Genomic DNA, 18247 nt, shown 5'->3' with positions numbered 1-18247 from the left:
TAAAGGGAAGAAATTTGAATGTAAAACTGAAGTGGTTTGGGGTAGATTTTTAAGACTTGTGCACGGAGGGTGGTGGGGTGGTTGGCACGAGTGGGTCTGCAACTTAGAAAAGGTAAACGAGCTGCGGGATGGCGTAAAAAATGGTTCGACTATGTTTTTGGGTTTGTTCGGGTTTATAATATTCATCTTTGATCCCGGCATATTGAGGCAACAAGAATTGAGGACAATTCCTTTCAAAGGGGGAAGGGATGATCCGAAAATGGATAGCTTAAATGAGGATGACGAGTTTGTGTTCGATATTGGGGTAATGGGCAACACAGCTCACGAATTATTATTATTAGAATTTCAGAAATAATTAGTTTATTAGCATATTAGTTAATTTCTTAAATTGCAGAATAAGCAAGTTTATTTTATTTCTTAGTTAACAGAATAAGGCAAGACGAATTTAGGTAAGTTTTAGATTGTGTTTTAGGTTAGCTAGGTCGGTTTCTAACTCCTATATAAGGAGGTCTAATGTATTGTTTATCACACATCAATTGAGAATTAATAAAAGTAAAAGTTGTTGCTTTGTTTGGTGTTTACAAGTTCTGTAAACCCTAGGATCGACGCGTGTCGTTCTATCCTCGTTATTGTTTGACGCGTTTCAAACATTAACACGATTGATAGCAATAGGTCTTGCGACTCAATCACCATTGTTCGAATTATAGGTCTAATTCGAGCAAATATCCCATTGTTTCAAGATCTTGACGGGTTTTCAAACAAATATCCTTTTATCATTATTATTCTTTATTATTTGAAACCGCTTCCGCGCAAATTTCGTATCATATTCTTATTGATTCTGGGAGTACTCATAGTTTCTTGGACACAACCACTTGCCCATTTATGGTCACAGTAGCAAATGGTGAGACTATAGTGTCAAAATTTATGCGTCAAGGGTTTAAATGACATCTTCAAGGACATGAATTTGTTGCTGATGTCAAGTTAGTACCACTTGGAGGTTGTGAAATGATGCGGGGAATTCAGTGGCTTGAATCTTTGGGACCAGTTCTTTGGGATTTCAAACAACTTAAAATGGAGTTCACTATTCAGGGATGGAAACATGTGTTAGAGGTTGTCAAGGAGGAACCCTACATTGGTTATTTGGAAAGCAAATGCAGAAAGCCCTATCAAAACAACGGACAACAAGAGCTCAGTTGTTTGCTATTAGGGCTTATCCTTTGTTGGAATGCAAGAACATGGAAGAATCTTATGTTGACCCTAGCATTCAAGCACTTATTCAGGAGTTTGGAGATATCTTTGAAGAACCAACCACCTTACCACCACATAGAGAGCATGATCATAAGATTCACCCGAAATAAGGCATGGCACCAGTCAATGTTAGACCATACAAATATCTTTTAATTTAGAAAGATGATATTGAAAATATTGTCAAATAAATGTTGGAGACAAGAGTAGTAAGACCTAGTCAAAGCTCATTGTCTTCTCCAATTGTAATGGTTAAGATGAAGGATGGTACTTAAGGACTTTGTGTAGATTATAGAGAATTAAATAAAGGAACAGTTAAGGATAAGTTCTATTTTCCTGTTATTGAGGAGTTGTTGGATGAACTGCATAGGGCTGTTGTTTTTTCAAAGATTGACCTAAGGTTAGGCTATCGGCAGATTAGGATGCATCCAGGAGACATTGTCAAGACTGCCTTTGGACTAACCAATGCACTTTGGACTAACCAATGCACCCTCTACATTTCAGCATTTGATGAATTCTGCAGCGTAATGGTGGGGGTTTCCTATATTCAGAGGGACTCAAATATTAAATAAACTAACCTAAGGGGTTGATCAGAACCAAAGTTACAACACCTTCAAAATAGTAGGAATTTTCTGACAAACAATGTAATTTGAGGCTATTTTTGTGAAGATTTTTCTTTGATTTTGACAAGATACAAATGAGTAAAATAAAAGGATATAATTATCAGTTCAATTTCCAAGCAAGCACAGGAAATAAAGTCAATGATTTGGACAACCTAGACAAAAATTATCAAGCAAGCACATATAATCCAGTTTAAGTTAACAGCAAAAACCTAGACAAACAATGTGACTCAGAACAAACTAAGCAAGCACGGGCTTGTCTAAGACACACCACCAGGTACTTAATCAATATATAAGAAAGCACAAGTCTTTATCAAGCCTGACTTACAACTAAGACTCAGCAAAGTTAATAAGATTTGAAATTTTGAGATTAATTCTCAGATTTTTCATTCAATCAAGTCTGAATATTACAAGGATAGATGCTTAGCTTATAGGACCAAGGCTTTGATCTTATCCGTTCAAGGCTGCATCTAAGGGCTACAAAAAGTATTACAAGAGTGCTAGTAAAACTGACTCAAAGTCCTTACGTAGCTGACTTACTAATGTTAAAAGTACAAGGGTAAAAATATAAAGCATAAAGTAGGAATAATAAGACAATCTTCTTTGTTGGTTTGCTCTTGCTTTATTGAATAAAGGTGTTAGGCCTGGAAATTCGCAGACCTTCCTGATCAGCATCTCACCTAAATTAAACCTGACTGCCAGGCTATCAGGGTGTCAGGCTATCAGGGCACATGAAGATAGGCGCCAGGCCATGGAGAGGGCAACGGTCAAAATATCAGGACGATATTAGACCAAATACGCGTGTTATAAAGGAATTATATACGCAGCATTAAGTATGAAGATTACGCAGTAAATGCAGTAATTAAGGGAGGAATAATTGGCAATTATTCCTGGTAATTATGGAGAATAAACCGCAATTAATACCGTATCAGGCAACCGTTCAAGGAGGAAGCCTATATAAGGAATACTTTGAAGATATTGGAGGCAGATCATTCACACGCAAGAAGAAGCATACACAATACATAGAGAGAAATAAGCATTGTTATAATCATATAATTATTCTCCTAAATTACATAGTGAAATCCTCTCCTGGCTTGGTGCCCGTGGTTTTTTCCTATTCAAGGGTTTTCCACGTACAAAATTACTTGTCTTACTGTTGTTGTTGTTATTTCATTTACAGCTTATTATTGTACCCTGATGACCTGACCAAGAGACTATCTAGAGCTAGTTAACCTTACACAACTCTACCCTGACCTGATTTTGCCTTGCGCAAAATCCATACAAAACAATTGGCGACTCAAAAAACCTACAAAAATGGCCCAACCCACCGTTGAAGAACAATTGAATGCAGCTCTCCAAAAAATCGCTGAGTTGGAGAGGCTGAAAGAAATAGTTGGCCAAACTGAAGCAGAAATACTGCAATTGAAAGAATCTAAGTCAGCCTTGAAGCAAAAATTGGAAAAAACCCAAGGGGTAGGCTCTAGATTCCAACCAGGAACCCCATTTTCATTAATCATTAAAAATATTGATTTTTCCAGTTTTGGGAGCCCAAGTATTCCTAAAGCCATTAACGTAGATGGTGATGATGAACCAAAAGACGATGATAAAGAGAAACCTGATGAATCTGCAGTAGCCATCATGATGACAGTAGTTCAGGAGATCAAGAAACTCAACGAAAAATTCGACAAGATACCAGGAGTACCTGCCAGCATTTAAGAAGCTGCCCCTGATAGCTATGCTGATTCGCCTTTCATAGACGAAATAGCAAAAGTAGATTTACCAAAAAAGTTCACAATTCCATCCATGAGGGTTTATGATGGAACCACGGATCCACAAAATCACGTGGCTCTTTAAAAGCAAAAAATGTTGGCTGCATCTATTCCCAGCAAGTTCAGACAAGTTTGCATGTGCAAGGGATTTAGAACGACCCTGACTGGCCCTGCCCTGCATTGGTACATCAACCTGCCAACTGGCAGCATCCACTCCTTTGCCAACCTGATCAACTGTTTCAACCAGCAGTTTGCGAGTAGCAGAGAGTTGGAGAAACGATCCAGTGACCTTTACCGGGTTACACAGAAGCCTGATGAAACTCTCAGGACATTTCTTGCAAGATTCAATAAAGAGAAAGTATCTATACCCAGATGTGACGTTGGAACAGCAGTGGAGGCATTCAGACAGAAGTTACTACCATATAGTGACTTATACAACGAACTCACTAAGTATATCCCTGCCACACCTTCGAAGATGTTCAGGCCAAGACTCTTGGTTTCATCAGGCTGGAAGAAGATAAAAGCTAAAAACTGGGATCACCTAGTAGACCAAAGGATCATGAAAGAAGTAATAGGAAAAGCAACAAAGGGAACAATTATAGACCTACTCCATATTCCAGGCCAGATCAGTCAGAAGTTAACCTGACCCATGAGTATCAAGGTAAGGTTAAAGTTTATCCACCTATCTCCAAACATAACTTCAGTGTTGATATTGTAGGATTAATCCAGAGACTTGACAACATGGGATCAGCTGTTAGATGGCCCAGGAAGTCAGAAAATCCAAATCCCAGAAGAGACAATTCAAAATGGTGCGAATTTCACATGGATATTGGACACACCACGGATGATTGTTTCACCCTGAGGAAGGAGGTAGCCTACTGTTAAAATCGGGTACTTAAAAGACCGATCAAGACGAAGGGCAGGAACGCAAACCAGGATAAGGAAAACCAGGAGCACAAGCAAGATCGTAGTCTCCCTCCACCACCACCAATCTATGAAGTAAAATTCATATCTCGGTTCGGAGATTTGCGGCCTGACAAGTTCAGAAGAAAGAAGAAGAGCCATACACCAAGGATCGTGTCACCCCGCAGGCCGGATCTTGTCCCGACAATCACCTTCAATGATTGTGACCTGGTGGGCATCCCTAATGTTCATCATGATGGCCTGGTAATTTCTATGCAGATTGGAACAACCACGGTAAGAAGGATCCTGGTAGATGGAGGCAGCTCAGTGAACCTGATCATGCTTGACGTCGAAAGCCATGAAGATAAACGAGGATCAAATCATCAAGAAATCCAGCGTCCTAGTAGGATTCAGTGGTGAGACCAGGAGCACCCTAGGAGAAATCCACCTTCCAACCTACGTGGAAGGAGTCTCATCTTATGAGAAGTTTGGAGTCCTTGACTGCATGTCCTCCTACAATGCTATCCTGGGCAGACCCTGGATTCACAATGTCACAGCCGTACCATTGACCTATCACCAGTGTATCAAGATACCAACAGACCGGGGGCGTAGCCACAATCAAAGGGGATCACAAGACAGCCCAGAATGCTACACAAAGGCCCTTGAAGCTTTCCAAGGCGGGTAAGTCCCTGGCATAGCAATTACAAAGATTACCACATCGGAGCACTTACATAGCACCTTCCGAATGGAAACAGATCGGGTAATCCTAGACCCGAGTACCCTGACGGTATGTTTTGATAGGATCGATGCACCGGATAGTGTCGGGCCCGAATCGTAAAATTCCTTAAAAATAAATCATCTTGGTTTGCTTGGTCACATTTTGATATGATCGGAATTAGCGCTGATATAATTACTCATAAGCTCAATGTTGACCCATCTTTTAAGCCTGTCTGTGAGAAAAAGACGCAAGTTTCTGACTAAAAGAAATACTATTATTAACGAGGAAGTAGAAAAACTCTTGGATATGGGGATGATCGGGGAAGTAATGTACCCTGAATGGTCAAGCTAACATAGTTGTTGTGCGAGAAAAAGAATGGGAAGTGGAGAGTCGTGTTGGGGCTGTGTCCTTTACGATTAGTGCAAGGACTTATAAATCTCTAAAAGGATCAAAGGGTATACTTTTGTATCATAATCATTGGTCCACGTTTATCAATAACGGTTGGCTTGCTAGATAAGTTTGACGTTATTGTCATATTGATGGCGGTGATCAACTGGTCCCTAAAAGTCACACCTATAGGATACGTTTGAGAGATGTGACGGTATGAAAATACAATCATGTTGATGCGGAAAATTGACTAAGCGATTAGTCCGAGTTATTAGTCAAAAATGCGATGTTGAGATATTTTATTTAATACGGATTAAATAAAATGGGCTAAGGCGAATTAAACAGTTAATTCGTAAATTAAATATAAACGATTATATTTAATTAATGTATATTGAATTAATTATACAATATTGTCTTTGTCGGACATGTATTAATAATTCAACTAATCCGTGTCATTAGTTGATGTTTTAATAACCGATAACCGATGACGATTTATAATAAAGACCGCGTCATATACATTTTAGCATCGGACCACGAGTTAAAATAAGGAGAAAATGAAAGCCCATTTCCTCCTCTTCCACTCGGTTTGGCCGAACCAAGCAAACAAAAGAGAGCTCTCTCTCTTTTGTAACCTGGTTGTGATTCATATGAAAGATCATTAGGGTTTTGAGAACATTGCCTCTCAAAATTCAGATCTCACATCGGAAAAACTCACATAACAACTCTCTCAATATTGCAAGTCAATTAGAGAGTAATTCTAGCACAAGGGCATAGTCTCAGACGGTCTTGGGTGCAACGATTAGGAGGAAATCTACTTTGATTTCTGTTCTTTACGCCGCACTACAAAGGACCCGAGGTTGATTCTTAATCTTTATCGTTTCATTGTTGTTTTTCGTTTATGACAATAAATTGCATATTAAATTTACGTTATAGTCCTATAATTTAAGGGTATTATACGGATATTACCCCTCAAGTGGTATCAGAGCGAGGCCACGTAAATTTTTCTATGTGTTTTTCATCAAACGAATTCGAATCGATATTTTTTTTGCTTGGAAAACCGTGCGGCAGCAGCCATTTGGTCTCGGCAGAATTTTTTTTGTTGCGTTTTTCTGTCTTGGGAACCGTGTCCAGTTTACACGGTTATGGTTGTTGTTTTGTCTTGTTTTCTTTTTGATCTTTGCATATTGTTTTTGTAATCGATATTCATTGCAATATGTTAAAGATCTATCGATTGTTGACATAAAATTTCGTGCGGCACAAATTTTGTCTCGGCTAATTTTTTTCCTGGAAAACCGTGCGGCCACTGTTGTTTTTCTCGGCCTGTTTTCTGTTTTTTTGCCTAGAAATGCGTGCCACACATTTCTTGCTAGATCAGTCGATCTTTTGTTTCCAATTTGTTTTTTGCATATTGTAATTTTAATCGATAATTATTGCAATATGTTAAAGATGTATCAATTGTAATTTCAATTCTATACGGATTAGATTAAATTGCAATTGGGTTTTAACAAATCGTTTTGTTTTGATCTATTGTTGCTCACGTTTTTGAGCCGAAATTTTTTTTTCTTTTGTTGCTCTCGGTTTTCAGCAACATAATAAAAAAAAAAAAAAAAAATTTGGTACTGTTCACGCTCAGCCGTGAAGAAAAAAAAAAAAAAAATTTGGTTTTTTTTTTTTTTTTTTTCCGGCCATTTTTGCATAATACGGATTTATGCATTCGTTTGATAGTGAAACGGTTCACTCACGTACCATTTAGTTATTCTAAAGCATTTAAAGTAACGGATTATGATGAATTAAAATTAAACTGATAGAAGCGGTTTTATCACATAATTTTAATTATCTTTGGTGGTTTGGATAAATTTAACATAATTACGGAATTGTGTCACGAATAAATTTTATTTTAGTTGATGCATTTCATTTATCGTTATTTTGAATGTTTTGAATGCTTTTAATTACGTATTTATTCATTTTTACAAACGGTTGTAACTTAGTGTGGCCTTAGTAGAACGTGTTACCGTAATGATGGAACACGGTCTTGGTTGTATTTTGAGATCTCGTATCTCCATTTTTTTTTTTTATTACAGTTTTTATTTAGAATGTAAATAGGTTTACATTTTGTAAATTTTAATTGTAATTTTGAGAAGACTGAAGATGGAGATCGGATGCTCACTCCCGCTGCATGGACAAAGATGGAACATCAAGACAAGCTTCTCGGGTCCAACGGTGGATTCCAAAGTTGTATTATGTTCTTTTTACTAGGATAGGCCACACTAGGAATTTTATTTACGTATTGCATTCTTTTATTTATTTTTCGTAACGATAATATGCATCATTTTCCGCCTAAAAACCAAACCACCTAATAATTGCATGAAAACTGACTCATATAGAGGTCACGCGTTAGTTTTCTATGACATTCATATGTCACACGATTTAAGCCATCATCTAAATTAATTCATTCACGCAGTTGCTAGTTATTCGTTCACTTAAAATGAATTTAAACTAAGTTGATGGGATCTTCCTCGTATAGACCAAAATTGAGAATAGTCTTTATAGGTCAAACTCCAATGAATCCCTTCTTCGTCGGTAGGCATAATATGACCCCTTCTACGTCGGGTAAGTTGGAACCGATTGACCTATTTGATCTCAACACTATGGTCACTCGTACGATCCTGTGATTATGGTGGACTATAGATAGGATTTACGGAAATCTATCGACCAAGAGTTTTTACGGAAGAACTAGCTAAACAGTTGGCTTATCAATTTACAGAAATTGAGTCTTGGGATCACTTGTATTATTCTTGAGGGAGATCAATTATGCAAGTGCAATGAGTCTACACGATTAAAATGAATTTTAAATAGACTTAAATCACCTCGATGAGTTGCTTATTTCGTTTTTGTTTTTCTTTCTTTTTCAGCGTAGATCACGTTTTTTAAACTGCTAATAACATAATGGCTGGCATCCTCGATGACCCAATGCCAAGTGCCACATTGGACCGTGAGTCCTGGCTTCGGATCTTCATGAATCAGATGAATCAGTCTACTAGACTGAAGAATGATGGATCAAACTTCGCGGAATGGGAGGCGGCATTACGGAATGCTGCCACTGCTGACGGGAAGCTCAAGTATCTGACTAAGCCCCTCCCGCTAGCCCCAGGCCCCACGGCTCGAGTTAACGAGGTCTCCACGTATAGCGACTTCGTCATGGAAGCGGGTGCGATTAAAAACGTACTCATTTTTGCAATGGAATCCAATTTGCAGAAACGCTTCATAGCCCAAGGTGCAAACAAGATTTTCACCACGCTCACCAAGGAATTCTCAAAAGCACCGAGAATCGTGACCTATGAGCATACCACTCGCTTCTTTGATGCGAGACTCCAGAAGGGCCAACCGGTTAGCCCACACATTCTCAACATGATTGAGAATGTCGAGAGACTGGAGGCGCTTGATTGTAAAATCAGCGAGAACATTGTTATTGACCGCATGCTTCATTCACTCCACGATAGTTTTGCGCTCTTTATAGCGAATTACTATATGAATGATTTGAAGAAAAGTCCTGACACGGCTGTCGCGTACCTGTCAAAAATAACCAACTGGCCAACTAACTAATATAGCTAGGGAAGTCGGGTCGAATCCACAGAGAGGTAGGAAATTGACTGCTAAAACTAGGCTCGTCTAAGTAACCAAATTTGGGGGTTATAAAATTGTGATTTCTAAACTAACAGAGTAAGGAAAAGAGAAATAAAAGGAGGAGTTAACAGACAAAAGAGGATAGCTAAGACAAGCGGTTCACCATAATTATCTGGTCGAGTAATCTAGGTCCCAGGTCAATACAACACGGTCCAAGGGGTAGCGAACGTCACCTTTCGGTCCTTAATTCACCCTAAAACGTAAACAGCTTAACTCTCGCCCTCGCTGCAATATTCTATCGTTCGCTACTAGTCTCCCTCTTCCAACCTTTCGGTCCAGGTCAAGGTCCACCAAGGATAAAGGTCTAATTGCGTCGACTCAATTAGGCAATTACAGTTATTTGTAGCATTTAAACAACAAAGACGATGCCGGTATCAACCTAGTAGATCGATTACTCTCCCTTCAAATCATGGGTCCCCTATAGTCTTAGCATAGGAAATTAGCTACTCATAATTGTCAGATTAACAATAACAATAACCAAGCAATTAAAACTAAACATGATGAATAATCTAATTGATTGAACGATTATAAGGTAAAGAGAGAAAAGGATTTAAAAACAATAAATACGATAAAGAAATAATTAAATTGATAATACCGATTCTGAGTAGCAAGGTAGAGAGTAGAATTCCAAAAGAACAGTGACCAAAGTGACAGATGAAAAATGTACCTAGTAAAGGAGATGGGAGTCACGTAGTGTACTCCTCAGTCTTATACTGTAAAACATCTTAAACCTAATCTATGGACTGATTACAAAAGCCCATAGAAGATTAGGCGGAAATAAACCAAAAACACAAGCAATCCCCTCGATCGAGTAAGATGATTACTCGATCGACGTCCAAGTCACTCGATCGAGCTAGGACATCCCCTCGATCGAGCACGCTCTTGAACCTCCTCGATCGACTCCATGAACTGGTCGATCGACCAATAGTGAGTGTAATAAGCATTCGATCGAGCACTAAAGGACTCGATCGAGCTACATAAGCGCGTCAGGACTTGAGCTTCTCCCTTTGCTCAGCTCATGCGTACTCCAAGTGTGAAATTCCTAAGCTCCGGCTCCATATTTCCCATGAATGCATACAATTGGGACAATTAAGGCTCGATTTAGCTCCTCCTTGGTCAATTCCTGCAAATTACAATAAACGGGCCAAAGTAGAATATTCGGGGGTATTTGTAGCCAGATGCTACATAAAAAGCACAGAAATGCGTGTAAAAATGAGGTGAAAACCTTATATAAAAGACATGCATCAAATCTCCCCAAACCGAACCTTTGCTTGTCCCCAAGCAAATATGAATGCAACTAAGGGTGAACAATAGAACGGGACCAACGCATCAGCTACAATAATCCACCAGAACCAATTTAATGCAACAAAATGACAAAGTGGCAACTGAAAAGTGCAAACGAGTTAAATTAATGTTTCAAGCTTACTGAACCGTCGACCTTGCAAGATTCAAAGATGTCGGACTCTCACGGGTCGCTCGTCACTCAAAATAAGGTACAAGGTGAGGATGTATGTGAAAGATAGGAAAAAGCAAGACACTCACCTAACTCGACCTATAAGAACATGCATGCAGTTAACATGAATAGAGTCTCTACAACTGTACATACGCATTCCAACCATACTAGTGACCAAGACTCGTGCCGAGGACTTACATTTGGGTTAGTGAGGTAATGGGTAAGAAGGGGCCAAAATGAATTTGGATATGTGGGGTTAAAAGCTAGGCTAGTAACAACGGATCCAAATATAGACTGCATCCCACTTCGTACTCATAACAGCAAGATAAACGGTGCAAAATTATGCACTAAACTCACAAAACCAAAAGTCGTCGACTCCCCATAGGATATAAATAAGGCATGGGAGTGTGAAACAATGTGTAATTCTCATTTTTCATTTGAATTTTTTCTGTCTCTTTTTTTTTCGCTTTCTTTCCTTTTTTTGTTTGTTTTTTTTCTTTTTTTTCAATTCAACACATTTTCTTTTCTTTCCCTTCAATTCTTCCACCATCTTCTGAAATCAGATGAAATAACCATATTGCAATAACACATTCCAAAAACTACTCGTTACTAGCTCAGCTAGGGTAGGAAATATTATAGGAAGTAGTTGTTAGGACAAAACGGCAATTTGGCTATGTGAGGTTCATGGGTAGAATGAAACAAGGGGAACTGCCTCTCCTAACACGTGTCACCATCCACAGACCGAATGCATACAGGTATTAAGAAGACTAGACTCATGCTTATGCAAATTGATGTTACATGTCTTAAAGAGAGTACTACTCACATCCTAAATGAAACCGGTCATGAATGTCACCAGTTTAATAAGCTCTAACCTCAGAATGTAATGTAGCTTGCCGACATAAAGAATCAAGTCTATTTGTTCAGGTAAGAGAGAAACAAAAACTCGTAGATTATGCACATAGTCACGCCAACTGAATGTCAAGGATATGCAGGGCTCAAGTAAGGGTTCAAAGTAGCGTCAGTGTTCAAACGTTCTGACTCAATATAAACATGAAAATTTTGAAAATTTTTGAATTTTATGATTTTTATATGAAGTAATTAAAACGACAATGCATGCGGAATTAAATAAACGTGCAAGCGAAAATGCAAGAAACATGCAGACACAGATATGGATGCATACCTCCCCAAACCAAACCGTACAATGCCCTCATTGTACCAAAAATAGGGAAAGAAATGCAAACTGAAAGGAACAGGAGAAGTGGAGTTGGGAACTTACAAAACTTCATATAGCGTGACCTCCCCAAACCGACCATGAACATGGGAGGTCAAAGAAAGTCAACAGTGGCTTTGTAGACGTAACAACAGCGGCTGAAAGTCATAGCTACTCGATCGAGTACCTTTACTGGTCGATCGAGTGTTTTGCAGCAGGAATGGACTCGATCGAGTACATAATCACTCGATCGGGTAAGCACGGATAGGGATATGGTCGATCGAGGACATCACTCCTCGATCGAGTAGCAGCCGCATCAGAAAATGCTCGATCGAACACAAAAACCCTTCGATCGAGCACTTTAACCTGCAAAGGACGCAAAAACGCAAGGTAGGCACAAAAATTGTTCATAAAGCAGCGTCTAACGTTTAACGTAAAGCGAAAGAAAAACAAATAGTTCAACGAAAGTACAAAAAGACTGTCCGGGCCGCCTCCCTCCGAGAGCGCTGGTTTAAGAGGTCCCGCACGACCTTTCTGGTATCAAGTAACTGGCGCGTCGAGCTCGTCGAAGCGCAAGACTTCAACACGGTTGTCTGCTTCACTTGCCTCATAGTAATGCTTCACATATTGGCCATTCACCTTGAATCTATGACCCTCGGAATCTTCAAGCTCCACGGATCCAAATTTGGTAACACCCATCACCGTGTATGGACCAGTCCACCTGGACTTCACTTGCCAGAAATTGATCTCAATCGGGCATTAAACAAAGAACACCTTCCTCGCCCCACATGAAACTCCCGAGGTAGGATTCTCTTGTCATGCCATCTCTTCGTCTTTTCCTTGTAAATGCGCGAGCTGTCATAGGCATTAAGCCTAAACTCCTCTAATTCATCTAGCCGCAAAAGACGATTCTCGACCACACGGCTTAGGATCATAATTAAGCTCACGAATTGCCCACCAGGCCTTACATTCCACTCAACGAGTAAGTGACACGATTTCCCATAAACTAACCTATAAGGTGATGCACCTATTGGTGTCTTAAAGGCAGTTCTATAAGCCCATAATGTGTCATCTAGATTAAGACTCCAGTCTTTCCGTGATTTAGAAACTACTTTAGACAAGATCTCCTTCAGCTCGCGATTAGAGACCTCTACCTGACCACTAGTTTGGGGATGATACCCCAAACCACGCCGGTGTTGGACACCAACTCTAGACAGTATGGAAGTGAGTTTCTTTTCCTTAAAATGCATCCCCCATCACTAATGACGACCCTAGGGACACCAAAGCGGGGGAATATGATCTTTTTGAACATTTTTATCACGGTCTTACCATCACAATGAGGTGAAGCAATTGCCTCAACCCATTTTGACACATAGTCTACACTACTAAAATGTACTGTTACCTTTTACTCGGACGGAACGGTCCTTGGAAATCAATGCCCCAGACATCGAAAACCTCAACCTCTAGGATGCCGTTTTGTGGCATCTCATGTCTCTTCGAAATATTCCCGATCATTGGCATGCATCACAAGTGAAACAAAAGACTTAGCGTCGGAAACAAAGAAGGCCAAGAAAAACCAGACCGAAGTACCTTAGCCACGGTGCGCGATGGACCGTGGTGACCACCATATGAAGAGGAGTGGCAGCCTTCCAGGACTATTTTGGTCTCCCACTGCGGAATACACCGTCTGTAGAGACCGTCTGCACATTCCTTAAACAAGTAAGGGTCATCCCAGAAGTACTGCTTAGCGTTATACAGAAAACGCTTCTTCTGCTGAGAAGAAAGGTCGGGCGGCAGCTTGCCACTGACAACGAAGTTAGCTATATCTGCATACCAGGGTTCCTGGTCAACAATAGACGATATGTGAGCAATTAAAGAATCGTCAGGAAAAGAATCATCAATAGGGAGAGAATCTTCCCCTTCTTGTCGCATCGATCGCGACAAGTGATCGCCACAACGTTCTCGGCTCCTTTCTTATCCTTGATCTGCAAATCAAACTCCCGAAGGAGGAGTATCCACCTCGAGCCGTGGTTTTGCCTCCTTCTTAGCAAGGAGGTGCCTCAAAGCCGCATGGTCGGTAAAAAAACAAGAACTTCCGACCCAACTAAATAAGTACGGAACTTCTCTAAGGCATAAACTACAGCTAAAAGCTCCTTCTCAGTGGTAGTGTACTTCACTTGAGCCTCATCCAGAGTTCGGCTCGCATAGTAAATAGCATTCAAGGCCTTGTCTTTCCTCTGGCCTAGCACCGCTCCTAGTGCATAGTCACTCGCGTCGCACATGATCTCGAACGGCAAGTCCCAGTTGGGAGGCTGTATGATCGGCGCGGAGACCAAAGCCTCGCTTTAACTCGTTAAAAGCGAGAAAGACAAGCATCGATAAACACAAAAGGGGCATCCTTAAGCAGCAATTGTGTAAGTGGTTTAGCAATTTTGGAGAAATCCTTGATAAACCGGCGATAAAAGCCAGCGTGACCAAGGAAGCTCCTCACCCCCTTGACATTAACAGGAGGTGGTAATTGCTGAATCACTTCCACCTTTGCTTTGTCAACTTCTATTCCCCTATCAGAAACCAAGTGCCCTAAGACAACTCCCTCGTTGACCATAAAGTGGCACTTCTCCCAGTTCAGCACAAGATTAACCTCAATACAGCGCTGCAACACTTTCTCAAGGTTAGACAGACAGTTAGAAAAATCACTTCCATATACACTAAAGTCATCCATAAAAACTTCCATGATAGACTCAATATACTCTGAAAATATCCCCATCATACACCTTTGGAAGGTGGCAGGGGCATTGCATAAACCAAAAGGCATTCTGCGATACGCAAAAACACCCTTAGGACAGGTAAATGTAGTCTTGGCCTGATCGTCTGGGTGGATAGGGATCTGAAAGAACCCTGAATACCCGTCTAAATAGCAGAAAAATTTGTGGGAAGCTAACCTTTCTACCATTTGATCAATAAAAGGAAGGGGAAAGTGATCTTTCTTGGTGGCGGCATTCAGCTGTCTGTAATCTATGCACATCCGCCAACCAGTCACTACTCGGGTAGGTATTAGTTCATTCTTCTCATTCTTAACTACAGTTGTCCCTCCTTTCTTCGGGACTACCTGTACTGGGCTCACCCATCTAGAATTACCTACCGAATAGATAATACCTGCATCCAGCAGCTTCATTACCTCAGCCATCACAACATCCTGCATCTTCTGGTTCAGCCGACGCTGACCCTGCCTGCAAGGTTTATGATCCTCCTCCAGCTCTATCCTGTGCATACAAATATCGGGACTAATTCCCGTGATATCATCCAGTGAATAGCCCATTGCTGTCCTGTTTTTATTAAGTACAGCTAACAAGGAGGTTAACTGATCATCACTAAGCTTAGCACTAACAATGACTGGATACTGCTCTGTGTCGTCTAGAAAAGCATATTTAAGATGAGAAGGGAGAGGCTTACGTTCCGGTACCTTTACCTCAATGGAGCAAAGAGTGCTGATCATTTGTTCCACCTGCTCTCCCTCATGCTAATCCAAATCATCAACAAGCAAACCCAATGCAGCGTCATCGTCCTCTGGGCTATCTGCACACTCATCAAAAAGCATGAGAGCTTCTAGTGGGTCCTTCATAAAAGAACCCGACCAGAAGTCATAAATAGACTCATCAATGATATCGACCGAATAACAAGTGTCCTCTATCATTGGGTGGGCTAAAGTAGTGGGCAAACTGAATGTGATAGCGTCATCTCCTACTGCAAGAGTCAGACGCCCCTGTCTGACATCAATCACGGCCCCAGCTGTACAAAGGAACGGTCTTCCTAAAATAATCTGGGTCCGGGTGTCCTCAGCTATATCCAAAACAATGAAATCTACTGGGATGTAAAGCTTGCCTATTTTCACGGGCACATCCTCCAAGACACCTAAAGGTCTCCTAACAGATCTATCAGCCATCTGTAGGGTAATGTTAGTCACTTTGAAGTGACTCAGTTTCAATTTCTTGCAGACAGGAAGGGGCATGACACTAACACTGGCACCTAAATCGCAAAGGGCCTTATCAATAATAATATTGCCTATGACACAAGTAATAGAAAAGCTGCCCGGGTCTTTCATTTTTGGAGGGGCCTTATTTAACAGTAGGTTACTAGACTCTTCCATAAATGAAATCGTCTCAAATTCGCTCAAATTTCTCTTACGCGTCACAATATCCTTCATAAATTTAGCGTAAGTGGGTACTTGAGTAACAAGTTCGGAGAAAGGAACAGTTACCTGGAGGTTCTTCACGATGTCCACGAACTTACCATACTGTTGCTCGATCCTTGCGTCCTTCAGACGACTTGGGAAGGGTACCCTGGTAGCGATAAGTGGTCCCGCAACCTTGCCTTTACCCTTATCAACGCGTGACGTCTCCACAGCAGGGGGAGATGACACGGTGGCGGTATTAGATACTGAATTAGGAATTCCGCCACTTAATGCACTGGATCGAGTACCTTTACGTCGGTCGATCGACCGCTTTCTTCTTCAATATCACTCGATCGACCTATCTTGACACTCGATCGAGTGTCTTCTTCAAAGATGGTCTCTCGATCGACCAACTTGGAATCCTGTACTTCTCGATCGACCGTCATTGTCACTCGATCGAGTGACTGGATGGCTAGAACCGCTCGATCGAGTGGTTGTGTTGCTCGATCGAGTGGTTACTGCACACGCAGCAAACATCTCCTGTAGAAACTCGTCTAGATCGTCATCTGAGTCATCATCAGCTGCCAAAACTTCATTCTCTCCATGAATAATGTCATTTTGAGAATTCATGGCACTGACGGAATCGCGAATTGGAGGAGTCTTGGTTTGGTCTGCCGCGAGTGTTAACTACGCGACTTGTTCTCTCAATTCCGATATAACAGCATCAGATTGCTCTGACCTACTCAACATGATGGATTTCAATTCGGCAATTGCCTCTCTTGAAGAAGGAGAGACCGGTTGTGGAACGGGTTCAGAAGGGGCAGAAATGCTCTTTATCTCGTCGTATAGCTGGGAGAAAGGAACTCCCTGCTTGAACTTCTTATATGCAAGGGCACGCTCTACACCTGCCGTGCATTCGTAAAGGTCATGCCCTTCTTCACCGCATCTTCCACATGGCTCTGTATGCTCTGTAATCGTAGGCATCTTGACGAATAGACTATTAACCTGCAAAACTAATCAAAGCTTCGCAAAAATGAGATCAGTCTCAAGGAATGAATTCCTTGAGACGAGAGACAAACTTAATTAAAGCAACAAATATGCGCCACCTCCCCGACAACGGCGCCAAAATTTGACACGGCTGTCGCGTACCTGTCAAAAATAACCAACTGGCCAACTAACTAATATAGCTAGGGAAGTCGGGTCGAATCCACAGAGAGGTAGGAAATTGACTGCTAAAACTAGGCTCGTCTAAGTAACCAAATTTGGGGGTTATAAAATTGTGATTTCTAAACTAACAGAGTAAGGAAAAGAGAAATAAAAGGAGGAGTTAACAGACAAAAGAGGATAGCTAAGACAAGCGGTTCACCATAATTATCTGGTCGAGTAATCTAGGTCCCAGGTCAATACAACACGGTCCAAGGGGTAGCGAACGTCACCTTTCGGTCCTTAATTCACCCTAAAACGTAAACAGCTTAACTCTCGCCCTCGCTGCAATATTCTATCGTTCGCTACTAGTCTCCCTCTTCCAACCTTTCGGTCCAGGTCAAGGTCCACCAAGGATAAAGGTCTAATTGCGTCGACTAAATTAGGCAATTACAGTTATTTGTAGCATTTAAACAACAAAGACGATGCCGGTATCAACCTAGTAGATCGATTACTCTCCCTTCAAATCATGGGTCCCCTATAGTCTTAGCATAGGAAATTAGCTACTCATAATTGTCAGATTAACAATAACAATAACCAAGCAATTAAAACTAAACATGATGAATAATCTAATTGATTGAACGATTATAAGGTAAAGAGAGAAAAGGAATTAAAAACAATAAATACGATAAAGAAATAATTAAATTGATAATACCGATTCTGAGTAGCAAGGTAGAGAGTAGAATTCCAAAAGAACAGTGACCAAAGTGACAGATGAAAAATGTACCTAGTAAAGGAGATGGGAGTCACGTAGTGTACTCCTCAGTCTTATACTGTAAAAACATCTTAAACCTAATCTATGGACTGATTACAAAAGCCCATAGAAGATTAGGCGGAAATAAACCAAAAACACAAGCAATCCCCTCGATCGAGTAAGATGATTA

The sequence above is a fragment of the Silene latifolia genome, chromosome 2 (assembly GCF_048544455.1).
Source record: "Silene latifolia isolate original U9 population chromosome 2, ASM4854445v1, whole genome shotgun sequence".
Lineage (NCBI taxonomy): Eukaryota > Viridiplantae > Streptophyta > Magnoliopsida > Caryophyllales > Caryophyllaceae > Silene > Silene latifolia.
Note: the sequence above shows the minus strand (reverse complement) of the source record.